Here is a 15,125-nt window from a genome sequence, read left to right as displayed (position 1 = left end):
CCATCTCTCCAGCCCAAGATTTTATGCTTTTTGACTAACATCTCCTCATCCTATTGCACCACTGCCCCCAGCTCCTGGTAATCATCCTTCTAGTCTGTCTCTGTGAGCTCAACCATTTTAGATTCTACATCTAATTGCAATACTGTGATGTTTGTCTTTCTATCATGGCCTAATTCACTTCATATAACATCCTCTGGGTTCACCCACGCTGTCACAAATGGCAGAGGTTCCTCATGTACTAAATCTAAATTATATTTTAATGTGTATATTTAATAATTTTTCTTATTTATTTATTGAGGTAGGGTCTCACTCTAGCCCCAGATGGCCTCTTTTTTTTAAATAAATACACACACACACACACACACACACACACACACACATATATATACTGATTTATCTTATTTTATTTTTATTTATTTATCTGACAAAGAGAGAGAGAGAGAGAATGGGCATAACAGGGCCTCCACCCACTGCAAACTCCAGACACATGTGCCCCCCATGCATCTGGCTAACATGGGTCCTGGGGAATCAAACCTAGGTCCTTTGGCTTTGCAGGCAAGTGCCTTAATCATGAAGCCATCCCTCCAGCCCTAGAAAATATATTTTTATTGACAATTTATATATGTGTATAGTACATTTTTAATCCATTCATCAACTAATAGACATACGTTGATTTCATATCTGGGCTCTTGTGAATAATGCAGAAATGAAGGAAATCATCTTAAGTGATCCTTATAAGGTCAGTGTGGAAGATGTGCAGCAAGGAAAACTCTTCTATTATGCAGGCAAGGATGTGAATAGGTCAACCTATTTGGAAAAGGGTTTGGCATCATATAGGAAAGTGAAGATGAACTCCATGGCTTTCTATACTTTTAAGAAGCTCTGGTCTCTGTGCATCACAAGACATAAAAATTGGCCGCTGCCACATTATTCAAAATCCTAGTAAGCTGGAAACAACCCAACAGCCCATAGACAGGATAAATGGGTGACTTGTGATAAATGATATAGAAAAGAAAAGAGGGAGAGCAACAGGCTGATTCCACAAGGGGCAGCTGGGACAAATTACTCTTTTAGAATTAAAACCTTATTATGAGAGTTGTAGTGGCACCATTCCATGTGGCATGGTGCGGTCCTGAAGTGAGGCCGTAAGAGGGGGGAGATGCTCCAAAAATCTGAAGAACAAAGAGAATTTTCTTACTTTTACTTTTCTGGAGGAGTGGGGAATTCCTACTCCATGTGACTTACCCTGCATGCTAGGAGCCAGAGAGGCACTGATGGGAACTTAAGTCAAAACTCAGGTGGCCTTGACTCTCTCTGGCAACAGGGTGCTGGTTTTGTTTTCCAATCCGACCTGGCCTATGAGCAGCAGGGGCCTCTTAAAATGAACACATCTGTTCTAACAATAAATTCCTTCAATGGAAAACTTTAGAACAGTTATCATGATTGAATTATAATTTCTCCCATCATCATGGATGAATCTCACCAAATACACTACTGGTTAAAGGTCACAGAAGTGTGCACACACACACACATATAACATATATATATATATATATATATATATATATATATATATATGCACTTTTTTAAACCACTTTGTGCATCTGGTTTTATAAACACCAGTTGGCAGGCTTTGTAAGCAAATGCCTTTAACTCTTAGCCATCTCTCTAGCACCATATATACATTTCAATGTAAGCAACTCTAAAAAATATTCTTCAGAAATACAAACCTACACTGTGAAACCATTAAGAAAATAAATGGGGGCTGTAGATGTAGCTCAGTGGTAGAGTGTTGCCTAGATTCAATCCACAGTACCACAGAAAGGATGAAAGAATGAGAGAAAGGCAGGAAGAGAAGAAAAGTGGGTAATAAACAAGAAGATAATGAACAAAATTCAAGACAACAGCTATTGTGGATAGTGAGTGGCATGCAATAAGGATCTTAAAACAGTAGCATCATATTTCTTCAACTGTGTAGTGGACACAGATATTTTATTATTCTATAAATTTTATATAGGTAATACAATCTTTAACATGTATGAGGAGGTTCATGATAGGTTTGTTTTGTTTTTATAAATATTATTATTATTATTATTATTACTTTTGGCTTTTCAAGGTAGAGTCTGGCTCTAGCCCAGGCTGACCAGGAATACACTCTGTTGTATCAGGCTGGCCTCAAACTCACAGCAATCCTCCTACCTCTGCTTCTCGAGTGCTGGGATTAAAGGTGTGTGCCATCATGACTGGCTATTTTGAATTTTTTGAAGCAGAGTTTCACTCTAGCCCAGGCTACCTAGATGGAACTTACTCTGTAGCCTAGGTTGGACTCAGACTCATGATGCTCTTCCTATGTCAGCCTTTTAATCAAAGTTTTATTTATTTATTTGAAAGAGAGAGAAAGAATGGCATGCCAGGGTGTCTTAGCCACTACAAACAAACTCCAGATGAATGCACCACCTTGTGCATCTGGCTTACATGTGCACTGGGGAATTGAACCTGGGTCCTTAGGCTTTGCAGGCAAGTACCTTAACTAGTAAGCCATCTCTCCAGCTCCCGATGTCAGCATTTTGAGTACTGGGATTAAAGGTGTGTACCACCACACTTAGCTAGAAATATTATTTTGAATTTGGTTTTGTTTCATGCTTACTGATTATTTATTTTTACTTTTTTAAAACATATTTTGGGAGTGGATAGATGGCTTGGTGGTTGTGGTTAAGGTGCTTGCTTGCAAGCCTGATGGCCCAGGTTTGAATCTCTAGTACCTACAATGTACTTACAGATGACCCCAGTCATCTGCAATGGAAAGAGGCCCTGGCATGCCCATTCTCCCCCCCCTCTTTCTACTGCTTGCAAATAATAATACATAAATAAATATATTTTATTTATTTACTTATTTGTGATGAGACAGGAAGAGACAGACAGAAACAGAGAGAGGGACAGAGAGAAAGAAAGAAGAAGGAGAGAAAGCAAGCAAGCCTCTTGCTATTGCAAACAACCTCCAGATGCATGCATTACTTTGTTCATCTGCCTTTACGTGGGTACTGGGGAACTGAACCAGGGCAATTAGGATTTGCAAGCAAGCACCTTTAACCACTGAGCTATCTTTTTAGTCCCATGCTTACTGATTAGTGATACACCCTTTTTAACTTCTCTAGCTGTCATAGCACAGTGAACTTTTCTGTTTTGTACTTCTCTAGCATAAGTTTTTTTCTCATATTGTACTTAAAACAAAATAATGTATATTCAAGGTGTTTTACGGTGAGGGGTGTTGCTGCTTTCAGAAGTGGTCAGACTGCAGCTGGGCCTTGGCAAAGAGGAACTACCTAGTGTTTAAGAGCTGAAATGGATGTTAACATTCATGTGCTCCACCCTTTCCTTTCGCAGGTGTGGAAACAGACACATAGGGAAGTACCTTTGTGCATAAAAAGCACAATGTTTTCTACATTGTCATTTTAGTTGTATCACAAATGAAAAACTTGAGTAAAGAAGTCAAAAAGGAAGGGTATTTAAGAGTGCCCCATAGCCCTGACAATATATGGCCATGTTTCTCTTTCTGGGCTATTGCCCGTTGCTGTGCTAAGAGCTGGCTGCTAGTCTGGTTCCAGGGGCCCTGACTGAATGGTTCTGCTGTTGTTGCCCAGGCAACATCAGTCCTCTCTTCTTCCCCTCTTGACCTCAACAGGTGCTGCCTGGAGCACTTGGAGACCCCTGAAGGTACAGGCCTGTCATGTTCTTAGGCACTTAACTGCCTGTCCATTACATCCAAAGAACCCTGAGGGGCTGGCTTTGTTAAATATGATTTCATCTTTAAAGAGCTACACACATATCTCATAATGGTGCCTTGCCAAAGAATTATAATCCCTTCTTTTTTCCTACCCCCCACCATGTTTTTGTAAGAAAAAGGGAAATGGAGACTTCGAAGTTAGCTTTTCCAAGGTCATGTCTTCTAAAATGAAAGAGTAGGGTTGCAATTCAGAGCTGCCTGGTTCCTAAGTATGTGTTATTTTCGCTGTAACCCATTGACTGTGAACCATGTTATCATTGTCATCTGTTTAATTGAGTTTTCACCAATTCATAGTAATTTACTTATTAGTATTTCATGGAAAATAAGGTTACCAGATTAAATACTTAGGAACGCCTGAAGTGTAATTATACTAAAACTCATTTGTTATTTATTTGAAAAATTATTTAAAATTGAAATGTAACTAACATTCTTAAATTATTTTTTTAAGATGAAGTCTCACTGTGTTTCATAGCATAATACCTTCCTTTGGCCTCGAACTCACGGCAATCCTCCTACCCCGGCCTCCTGAGTGCTGGGATTAAAGATGTGCATCACCACGCCTGGCCAGTACACTCACTTTTAACAAGTATTTGTATTACAATAGGATAGTCGTGTCTTTCATTATATTTATTAAGTAATGCTCTTCCTTTATACTGGGAGAAGTCAGAAATAAAGTCAACTCAGGAAACAGGCAGATAGTTGGTTGAGGTAGATAGCGATCTGAGTTGGTTGAATCCTGGCGCTTTCCTATGTCCCAGCTGATGTGTGCTGTGTGGGAAAGACTGTCACCCCATCTATGCTTTGAAATCACACACAGAGCTTTTGTTTGTCCTAAGAGCTGCTGGAGCTTTTGATCCTGGGGTAGAAAACAAAACAAAACAAAAACTTCCACTGAACAGCTGGAGGTACTGCTTTAATTTTTTGTTTTTGTTTTGTTTTAATTACTCCTGAAACTAAGGGAATTTGACCTTCAGCTGTTTGATATGCAACCCCTTTTGTCCTGTATCTGCATCCATGCCTTTTCCCTGAAGTTGGCCATGTAGAACTTGGACCCTCAGGCATACAAAGTGTGCCCAAGCCTTTAATAACAAGTACACCGACCAGTGAAGGGAATTCTAACTTCCATTTATAGCCTTTAATTTTTTTGCATTTTATTTTTATTAATTTATTTCAGAGAGGCATATACAGGTAGAGAGAGAGAGAGAGAGAGAGAGAGAGAGAGAGAGAGAGAGAGAGAGAGAGGGAGAATGGGCATGTCAAGGCCTCAAGCCACTGCAAATGAACTCCAGACACATGCGCCACCTTGTGCTTACATGGGTCCTTGGGAATTGAACCTGGGCCCTTTAGCTTTGCAGAGAAGCACCTTAACTGCTAAGCAATCTCTCCAGCCTGTCTTTAAAATTTTGTTTCTCTATTTATTTCAGGCTCCTTAGGAAAACAATGAACAGTTATGTTTTCAGTTTAATTTTCATTAATATTCCCTGGAGATAGATAGGGGACACAAGAGAAGTGCCAACTGGTCTTGCTCGAATAAATATCAGAATAAATACATTTTGGTGTCATGTATTCACGGAAAGAAACTTCTTTGTTAAAAAGACTAAAGGCAAAATATACTAAGATGATTTGAACTTTACAGCTGATACCTTACTAATATTTTTAGTTTCACACCATCTGTTTATCTGAAATTAAATTTCTAGCAAATGGTCATGCCAGGAGATGCTGTTTTTATTTTTATGTGCAGTTGAAATGCAAAGTAATAAGAATCTGTTTGCATTGAAGAAATATGTTAATAAAAGTTTTCTTGTTTAATTCTAGTTGGCTGAGAAGATGACTTTGGAATCTCGTGGCAGCTGCTTTTATTTGGCTGATTTTCAGTCTAAACAGTTTAGGTTGGAGGCAGATCGTTTGTTTTACGTTTGGACCCAGTATAACAAACAAGCCTTTTGAGCTATGAGGAGGCCCCAGATACCATGGATATCTTATTCTCCCCCATTACTCTACCCTCCTAATTATTTCTTATTTCTTTGCCTGACACATGCATTGGGCTTGTAAATTAAAAGTACAAGTAGCAAATTGCATAGCACCCAGTTACTGTGTTATTTTTATTCCACTCTAAGAAAGTCACATCCTACACATTAATTGGCATTTGTTTACAGGAGGGGAAAATGATGGCTTTTGAAAATATGACTCAGTGGAAACACTTCTTGTTACACTGGCTAGCGAATAGAATCACTGCTCTCCCTCTGGGTATGATGGGTGATTCCAGTGGGAGTCTGGGACTCTTCCTGACAGAGTATTAATTAAAGACAGCTACCTCTTGGCACTGCCTTCACTCCAGCAACATTTCAAACTCCTCCAGTTGCCCTTTGAATCAATAGCATGTGTTGGTTGTCTACTTTTAGTGTGAAACACTGCAGATACCACCCCAATTTCACAGGCAGTGGCAAGACAGGATTTGAATGCATTACTTCAAAGTCAAGGCACCTAAACCTACATTAAAGACAGTGTTAATATCTGCCCTTGACATGGAATAATTGAAACATCCCATGTAAAGTGTGAAATTCATAGGTGAAATCTTGCGTGTTTGTCTTTGCACCCCAACATTAGCACATAGTACTTAAACATATTTATTTATCAGAGTACATATGTGTGAGTGTGTATGCAGGAACATGTCAGGGTCTCTTGCTATTGCAAGTGAACACCAGATTGCATGTGCCATGCTTGTATCCAGCTTTGTGTGAGTGCTGGTGAGCTGAATCCAGACTGGCATGCTTTTCAAGCAAGTACCCTCAAGTGTTGAGCCATCTACCTGGCCTGATTTTTTTTTTTTTTGAGGTAGGGCCTTGCTCTAGCCCAGTCTAACCTGGAATTCACTATGTGGTCTCAGGCTGGCCTCAAACTCACAGTGATTCTCCTACCATGGCCTCCCAAGTGCTGAGATTAAAGACATGCTCCACTGTACCTGGCCTCTGATATATTTTTTATTTTTTTGAGACAAGGCGTTATGTATCCTAGACTGCCCTCTAACTCATTATATAGTTAAAGATAACTTTCAACTTCTGATCCTCCTTCCTCCACTTCTTGAGTGCTGGGATTAGTGTGTGTGCCATCATGCCCAGTTCTTAGCATAGATTTTGTGTGTGTGCATGTGAATGTGTATGTATGTGTGTACTATGGTCACACATGTGTAGAGATCAGAGGACAGCCTCGGGATATTGGTCCTCACTTTCTCTTGTTTTGCCACTACTAAAGCCAGTTTAGCCAGCCTAGGAGCTTTGGGACTCTCCTGACTCTGCCTCCTATTTGCCTTAAGTTCACTGGGATGTGGTGCTTGCGTCCCAGGCTTGTACAGCAAATATATTTATTTTTATTTTTTTGCCACTGAGTCATCTCCTCAGCCCCAACATGTAGGTCTAATAAAACTAATTTTCTTTTTGTTTTTAAAATGGTCTTTTAAATTTTTATTTATTTATTTACTTGTGAGTGTGTGTGTGTGAGAGAGAAAGAGATGGAGAAAGAGAGAGATTGGGTGCACCAAGGCTTCCAGCCACTGCAAATAAACTCCAAATGCATGCACCACCTTCTGCATCTGGCTTATGTGGGTTCTGGAGAATTGAATCTGGGTCCTTTGGCTTTGCAGGCATGCACCTTAACTGTTAAGCCATCTCTCCAGTTCAAACTAATTTTCTTATTGGACAGTATGATATTAGCTTTGTATTCCAACTTCTCTTCATATTGAAAATGAAAAACCTTGATGCATTATTTTGAACTGTAGAGGCTGGTTTTTGTAGGCAAATTTCGCTCAGATATTTTTGCTTGTGGTAGATCCCTGGTTTAGCATGAGTAAGGCCCTGGGTTTCATTCGCAGAACTTGCGGAGAAAAGTTCTTACTTAAAGTCTGGTTGATTGGAGAATGAATCAGTATTCTTGGTACCTTCTTCAGTTCCTGGCATACAGGTGACACTAAATGCTGAATGAATAAATAAATGGATGGCAAAATACATGCATGTTATTAGGTTAATAACATGCCTAATTATCTTTTTGCTCTGTATTGTGTCTTATAACAAAATCTGACTACAGTATGATTTTTTCACATATAAAGTTCTTATTTTGAAAAATAAAATACAAAGTCATTAACTTGTAAATGTACATGGCAGTTTCCCAACTTCTCAGAAAAAAAATACAAGGAATTACTTAAATAATTAAGACAATTAAAAATACCTATTTATTTGCAGCAGATAGAGCGAGAACAACAGAGAATGAATGGGTGAGCCAGGGCCTCTTGCCACTGATAATGAACTCCAGCTGCATGCACCACTTTGAGCATCTGGTTTTATGCTGGTACTGGGGAATTGAACTAGGGCCATCAGGCTTTGCAAGTGTCTTTAATCCCTGAGCAATCTCTCTAGCCCATAACCAATTGAGACATTTAGTGGTATTCATAGAAATACATTTCAATAGGCACAAGTGTTCTGTGAAACATTGAAACATGTATAGACAACCTATTCAAAAGTTAAACATCTCAATTTTGCTTAAAAAATAACATTTTAAACCCTCCCTTTGAAATCTAAGTTTGGAATCTGGTAAGAAAAGACAAGGACATGAGCTGGTCTAACAGAAGCAGGTGTCCTCTCTCAGTTCCTCCTCCATGTGCTATAGGTGTCCTTGGCATCCAGAGCGGGTCACTCAGCAGAGGCCCAGAAGTGCGCCACGCCTCCTCACTCAGTGGGAGGAGAATGGCCAGGAGAACAGGCATACCAGCTTTACCTTCTGTGGACCCTCCGCTGCTCCCAGCAGGGGCCAGCAGCACTTCTAGGCTCCACTACTTCCCTTGTTCAGTCTGGGGCTTTTATCTAACAAAGTCAGATCGTGGAAATTCTCCTTTACAGACGCTTGTGGTGCTTTCAAGGGTCTTGGAGTCTGGTTTTTATTAGGAGGATTGTCATATGGGTCCTATCTAAGCTCTCCAAGCATGGAAGCCATCACTGCCATGTCCTGTGAAACATCTGCAGGACCTTCCCGCCCCACTTTGATAGAGCGCCCCCCCCCCCGCGTTGACAGGAGTGATGATCTTGTCTGTCGATGTCTCTGCTTTTCTTACAATTTTATTTATTTGAGAGACAGAGAGAGAATGTGTGTGTATGGGCAATCCAGGGCCTCTGCTACTACATTTGAACTCCAGAAAATGAACCCTGTGCATCTGGTTTTATGTGAGTACTGGGGAATTGAACTGGATCTCAGCTTTTGCAAACAGGTGCCTTCAACTGCTGAGCCATCTCTCCAGCCTGTTCTCCCCCACATTTTCCATCATCTCTTCATGGTGCAACAAGGAATAGTTCCAGGGAACTTGGGGGTTGTTCTCATCTACAGCTCTGGATGTAAGAGGAGCTGTTCATAGTGCACCAACATGCACTTTTTATAACCATCCTCCAAGCACTGGTTATACACGGTCTCTATGGAGCAGTCCCACTTGGTCAAACAGTCCCTGGAGCTGTCCAGGTCAAATTCAGCTATGGTAACTTTTCGAGAGATGATTGAATGTACTGACTCCTGGCAATCCCAGATCATCAGGAGGAATTTGGTATTGGGGGATAACCTAGAAAAGCAAGTCAAGGATTTCAGGGCCAAAGGATCTTTGTTAAAGTAAATAATAGTTGGTTCCCAATGCTTGACAAGGATCTCCAGTAAGAAGGCTTGCATGGAGGAATCCAGCACTTCATCGGGGACACCACCCTCTTCTAGGCAGACCCTCTCTCTCTCTTTTTTTTCTTTTTGTTTTTTTTGAGGTAGGGTCTTACTCTAGCCCAGGCTGACCTGGAATTCACTATGGAGTCTCAGGGTGGCCTCAAACTCACAGCCATGATCCTCCTACCTCTGCCTCCCAGTCCTGGGATTAAAGGCATGCGCCACCACGACCGGCTCAGATCCTCTCTTTAAAAAAAATGTATATTATTATTAACACGATGTTTCGTATGGCTACATCATGTGTTGGTACCCTCTTTTCCCTTGTCCCTGCCCCCATTCTGTTGGGGCTGCTCCTCATTGGGTTGCAAGTATTCACCATGGGGTTGTAATTTATGCTGTGGGAGCAGTAGTCAGTTATTTTTTTTGGGGGGGGAGGAATGCCTCTGGGCATGATGTATCAATCTGTGGCTCTTACAATCTTTCTGCTCTGTCTTCCACAAAATTCCCTGAGCCGTGGTGCATGAGTTTTAAGTCTACTTCAGTGATGAGCTCTTAGGAGCCTCTGGATCTTTGCTTTGTTAGGTGTGGAGTATCCTCAGGGTGTGTCTCCTTCACCCTGGCACTGATTATCAGGAACAGCACGAAAGCAGCACTCTTGCATGTCACCCATATTCCTCTGTGGAGCCAGCTGTGGCTTGGCTGAAGTGCAAGGGGGAGTTTATCTCCTCTGGTCTCGCTATCTTCTGAAAAAGAACAGATTTTCCCATAGAGAGTGAAGTCAGCAGAATCTTCTCTTTAGTGGACCGGGACCACATTAGCTTCAGGGCTGGGATGCAAAGGATTACCCTGGCTTCTTCTCCACAGTCAGTATGGGGGTATACATCTAATATGGCCTTCAAGAGTGTGGTTCCACTCCCAGGCACACCTCCAACAAATATTAAATGCATATCTTTGTGACAGGCAAAGGTTTTGTTGGCTTTGAAGTCCAGGCCAGATGACACAGTACTTCTTGCATTCTCCAATCTGACTGGTTGGCTATGCTCCTCTATTTGGTGATGACACTTGGTGGCATGCTGGCCCAAGTAAAACACCACCCTAGCATTAATCACCAGGCAGGCCAGTAGTTGGTTCTGCTTCAGTTTTCCAACTATCTTGATGTGGCTGTGGCTGTCATGTTATTAAATAGATATTTCACTCAAAATTGTGTTCAAGAGATGTTCAGGCCATGGAGATTCTACTTCAGAAGGATGGTCAGCACCCGTGATGTCTGATGCCATGTCAGCATCCTGGGCTTCAGTGGCTTCTCCCACAGCCCAGGCTGGGGCCAGGGTCTTGCCCTCACTACCAGGCCTCAGCAGGGTCTGGCTCCCATCAAGATGCAATGCATACCTGTGACCACCTCAGCAGTGATAAAGAGCACTATTTTCTTTTGACACAGGCTCTCCTGTAGTCCAGACTGGACTTAGGACCCTGACTTCTTCCTCTACCTCCAAAGTTATGGAATTACAGGTATGTGCCACCATGCCTAGCTTATGTGGTGCTTGGGATCTTACCCAAGGCTCCATCCATTCTAAATAAGCACTCCACCAATTGAGTTAGATTCCAGTATCCAAATAGCATGATTATTTAAACTAGAATTCATTTGTAAACTTAGTGAGTAGAGGAAAACTAATGCATTTTAAACACACAAATGAAATATTTCATGTTATCTCTTTTACATCAATCCTGAAATCTATTTATCTATATTTTAATTAATAGTAGATAGTACCAATGCTAATAGAAGGAAACACGCATTAAAAATAGAAGGTGATGCTGGGAGTAGTGGCACGTGTCTTTAATGCCAACACTCAGGAGGCAGACATAGGAGGATCACAGTGAGTTTAAGGCCACTCTAAAACTACATAGTGAATTCCAGGTCAGCCTGGGCTAGAGTGAAACCCTACCTCAAAGAAAAAAAAAAAAGAAGGTGAGGGCTGGAGAGATAGCCTAGTGGTCAAGACACTTGCTTGGGAAGCCTAAGGACCCAGGTTCGATTCCCCAGAACCCACAAGCCAGATGCACATAGTGCCACATGGGTCTGGAGTTTGTATGCAGCAGCAAAGGCCTCTGGCATGCCTATACTTTCTCTGCTCATAAATAAATAAATATAAAGAACTAAAATAGTGAGCTGAGATGTAGTTCAGGGGTAGAGCACTTGCCTAATATGTGGTAGGTCCTGAGTTTAATCTCTACTGCAAAATGAAACAAAGAAAGTACATTTTTTAATAAAAGAAAATTAATATGTTAGTCAATTTAGGCCGGCATAACAAAATGCTATAGACTGGGAAGCTTAAACAACAGAAATTCTTTCTCACAATTCTGGTACCTGAGAAGTCCAAGGCCAACGCCTGGACAGATTAAGTTCCTGATGAGGGCTCTCTCCCTGGTATGTAGGCAGCCACCTTCTACCCGTGTCCTAACTTAGAACAGGATGGGCAGGAAGGAGCCTTATTCTCTTTTATAAGGCCACAGTACTTTTTGATTATGGACCCATACTTATGAACTTATAACCTTAATAAATTCCATAAGTGTCTAACTACAAATATAGAACTCTGGGTGTTGAGGCTTGAGCATATGAATGAGCAAGAAGAGACACTTCTGGAACCTTCAAATTACTGTGAAAAAGTCCAACATAAAAATGTTGTGTTGGGGCTGGAGAGATGGCTTAGCGGTTAAGCGCTTCCCTGTGAAGCCTGAGGAGCCCGGTTCGAGGGTCGATTCCCCAGGACCCATGTTAGCCAGATGCACAAGGGGGCGCACGCATCTGGAGTTCCTTTGCAGTGGCTGGAAGCCCTGGCGCACCCATTCTCCCTCCCTCCCTCCCTCTCTCTCTCTCTGCCTCTTTCTCTGCCTGTAGCTCTCAAATAAATAAATAAACAAACAAAAATTTTTTAAATGTTGTGTTAATGTGGCAACTCTAACCCTTAGGCATGCTATAGTAAGTCCAGAGCCACAGAGAAGTCCCTTCCACTGGGTTGGAAATTCCATATTGGGTTTACCTAGAATGCCAGTACTTGAATTACTGACCACCTTCGAGTGCCCAGCTTCTGTTACACAGTATTAACAGGTGGCCATTGTCGTGAAATGAGAGTAATGCCTGAACATCTCAATGCTTGAGCCTTTTATGTAACTGTTTATCAAGTCTTTGTATATCTTTACTTATTAATAAAGAAACAAAGAGAAAAAAACGTTGTGTTAAGCCAGGTGTTGTTGCACATACCTTTAGTTCCAGCACTCCAGAGACTGAGGCAGGAGTATTATTGGGAGTTGGAGGCCAGCCTGGGCTGGAGTGAAACCGTGTTTCACACAACCTAAATAGCTAACTAAATAGTGAATAAATAAGTAAAATTTAATTTTTAAAAATATGTATCAATATTATTGTTGTAGACAATTTCAAAGTGCTGGGATGATCCAACCAAACAGTTTTATGGGAGGAAGGAATTTATTTCAAGCTTATAGATCCAGGGAAAGTTCCATCAATGACAGAAGAAGCTGGCTTCCATTCATAAATCCAAGCAGAGATAGAAACCACCACCACCAGCCAGAAAACATATATACAAGACAGAGCACAGACTTGCTCTCTTACCCTTTGGGTTGGAATCAGATCCACCCCCAAACACATCTTTGGGCTGGACCCCAGGATCCATCCCCAGTGACACCTCCTCTAGCCAGGTGGCTAGAGATCCAAGTTACAAGGTTAATAAAACATCTTAGTCTATGGGGGGACATGCATTCAAACTACCACAATTACCTTTTAATTTCATGTCTCAAAATATAACAGGTTTTGAGTTTTAAAAATATTTTATTTATTTATGAGAGAAAGAAAGAGAGAATGGGGGCACCAGGGCCACTAGCCACTGCAAATGAACTCCAGACACATGAGCCACTGTGTGGTTTTACATGGGTACTAGGGAATCAAATCTGGGTCCTTTGGCTTTGCAGGCAAGCACCTTAACTGCTAAGCCATCTTTCCAGCCCAGGTTTTGAATTTTTTAAATATTTTATTTATTTATTTGAGAGACAGTGAGTGAGAAATAGAGAGAAAGAGGTACTGCAACCAGACTCCAGACATATATGCCACCATGTGCATCTGGTTTACATGGGTATTGGGAAATTGAACCTGGGTCCTTAGTCTTTGCAGGCAAGTTCTTTAACCACTAAGCAATCTCTCCAGTCCCAGGTTTTGAATTTGTAAGTTAGAAAATACAAACTTATCAATGGTATAGTGGTTTGATTCAGGTGTCCCCCATAAACTTATGTGTTCTGAATTCTAGGTTCCAAGCTAATGGAGATTTGGGAATTAATGTGTCCTGGAGGCAGTGTATTGTTGGAGGTGGGCTTGTATGTATTCTAGCCAGTGTCCCCTTGCCAGTGTTTGGCACACTCTCCTGTTCCTGTTGTCCACCTGGTGTTGGCCAGGGGGTGATGTCCACCCTCTGCTTATGCCATTGTTTCCCCTGCTATGGTGGAGCATCCCCTTGAGTCTGTAAGCCAAAATAAACATTTTTTTTCCCCAAAGCTGCTGTTGGTTGGGTGTTTTCTGCCAGGATTGCAAACCTGACTGCAACAAATGGGACATCAAAAGTCAAGATAGAGGCCAGGTGTGGCGTCACACGTCTTTAATCCCAGCACTTGGAGGCAGAGATAGGAGGATCGCTGTGAGTTTGAGACCAGTCTGAGACTATATAGTGAATTCTAAATCAGCTTGAGCTAGAGCAAGACCCCACCTCAAAAAAAAAAAAATAGGAGCTGAGAAGATGGCTCAGCAGTTACAGGTTACAGGTGCTTGCTCGCAAAGCGCCATTCTGGGTTAAATTTCCAACTAACATAAAGCTGGACAGTCATTTGCTTCTGGTGGCAAAAGACCCCTAGCATGCCCCCATACAAATGCACAAATAAATAAAAGTGCAAAAATAAATAAAAAGGTAAATATAAATATAAAATTAGGATAGTCATTACCCTGGTATGTTCCATTTGGAAATATTCAGTAATCTGTTCATACATAATTTGTGTACTTTCCCATATGTAAGAACAAGATTAATCAAAAATTAAGGCACAGGATGAAGAGATGGCTTAGTGGTTAAAGGCCTGGCAAACCTAAGGAGCCAGGTTTGGTTCCCTAGAACCCATGCAAGCCAGATGCCCAAGATGGGGCATATGTCTGGAGTTCGTTTACAGTGGCTAAGGGCCCTGGCATGCCCATTATCTCTCTCTCTCTCCCTCTCTCTCTCTCTCTCTCATAAACAAATAGTTTAAAAAGTTAAGGCATGAGGGCTGGCTCAGTCAGTAAAGTGCTTGCTATGCAAGCATGAGGACCTGACTTCAGATCTCTAGTACCCATGTGAAAGCTGGGTGTGATGACTCATGCCTGTAATCCCAGGGCTGGGGAGATGGAGACAGAGCTGGCTGGCCAGCTAATCTAACTTAAACAGTGAACTCTAGGTTCAGCAAGAGACACTGCCTCAAAAAAAAAAAAAAAAAAAAAAAAAAAAAAAAGGAAAGAGATTGAGGAAGAAACCCACATTGACCTTTGGACTCCACAGGAATACACATATGTGACCCACATTCATATGTATACCTATACCCATGCAAAAAAAGGGGGGGGGAAGAAAAAGGT

The 15,125-nt window shown here is 41.4% G+C and overlaps 1 pseudogene; it reads right to left on the bottom strand.

Moving 5' to 3' along the window:
* Nucleotides 1–8,606: 8,606 nt before the first annotated feature.
* On the bottom strand, nt 8,607–14,383 carry LOC101615579 (annotated as a pseudogene).
* Between the last annotated feature and the right edge of the window lie 742 nt (nt 14,384–15,125).

Source organism: Jaculus jaculus, chromosome X (genome assembly GCF_020740685.1).
Source record: "Jaculus jaculus isolate mJacJac1 chromosome X, mJacJac1.mat.Y.cur, whole genome shotgun sequence".
NCBI classification, from domain to species: domain Eukaryota; kingdom Metazoa; phylum Chordata; class Mammalia; order Rodentia; family Dipodidae; genus Jaculus; species Jaculus jaculus.
The sequence above is the reverse complement of the archived record's forward strand: the minus strand, read 5'-3'. Positions and strand labels throughout refer to the sequence as shown.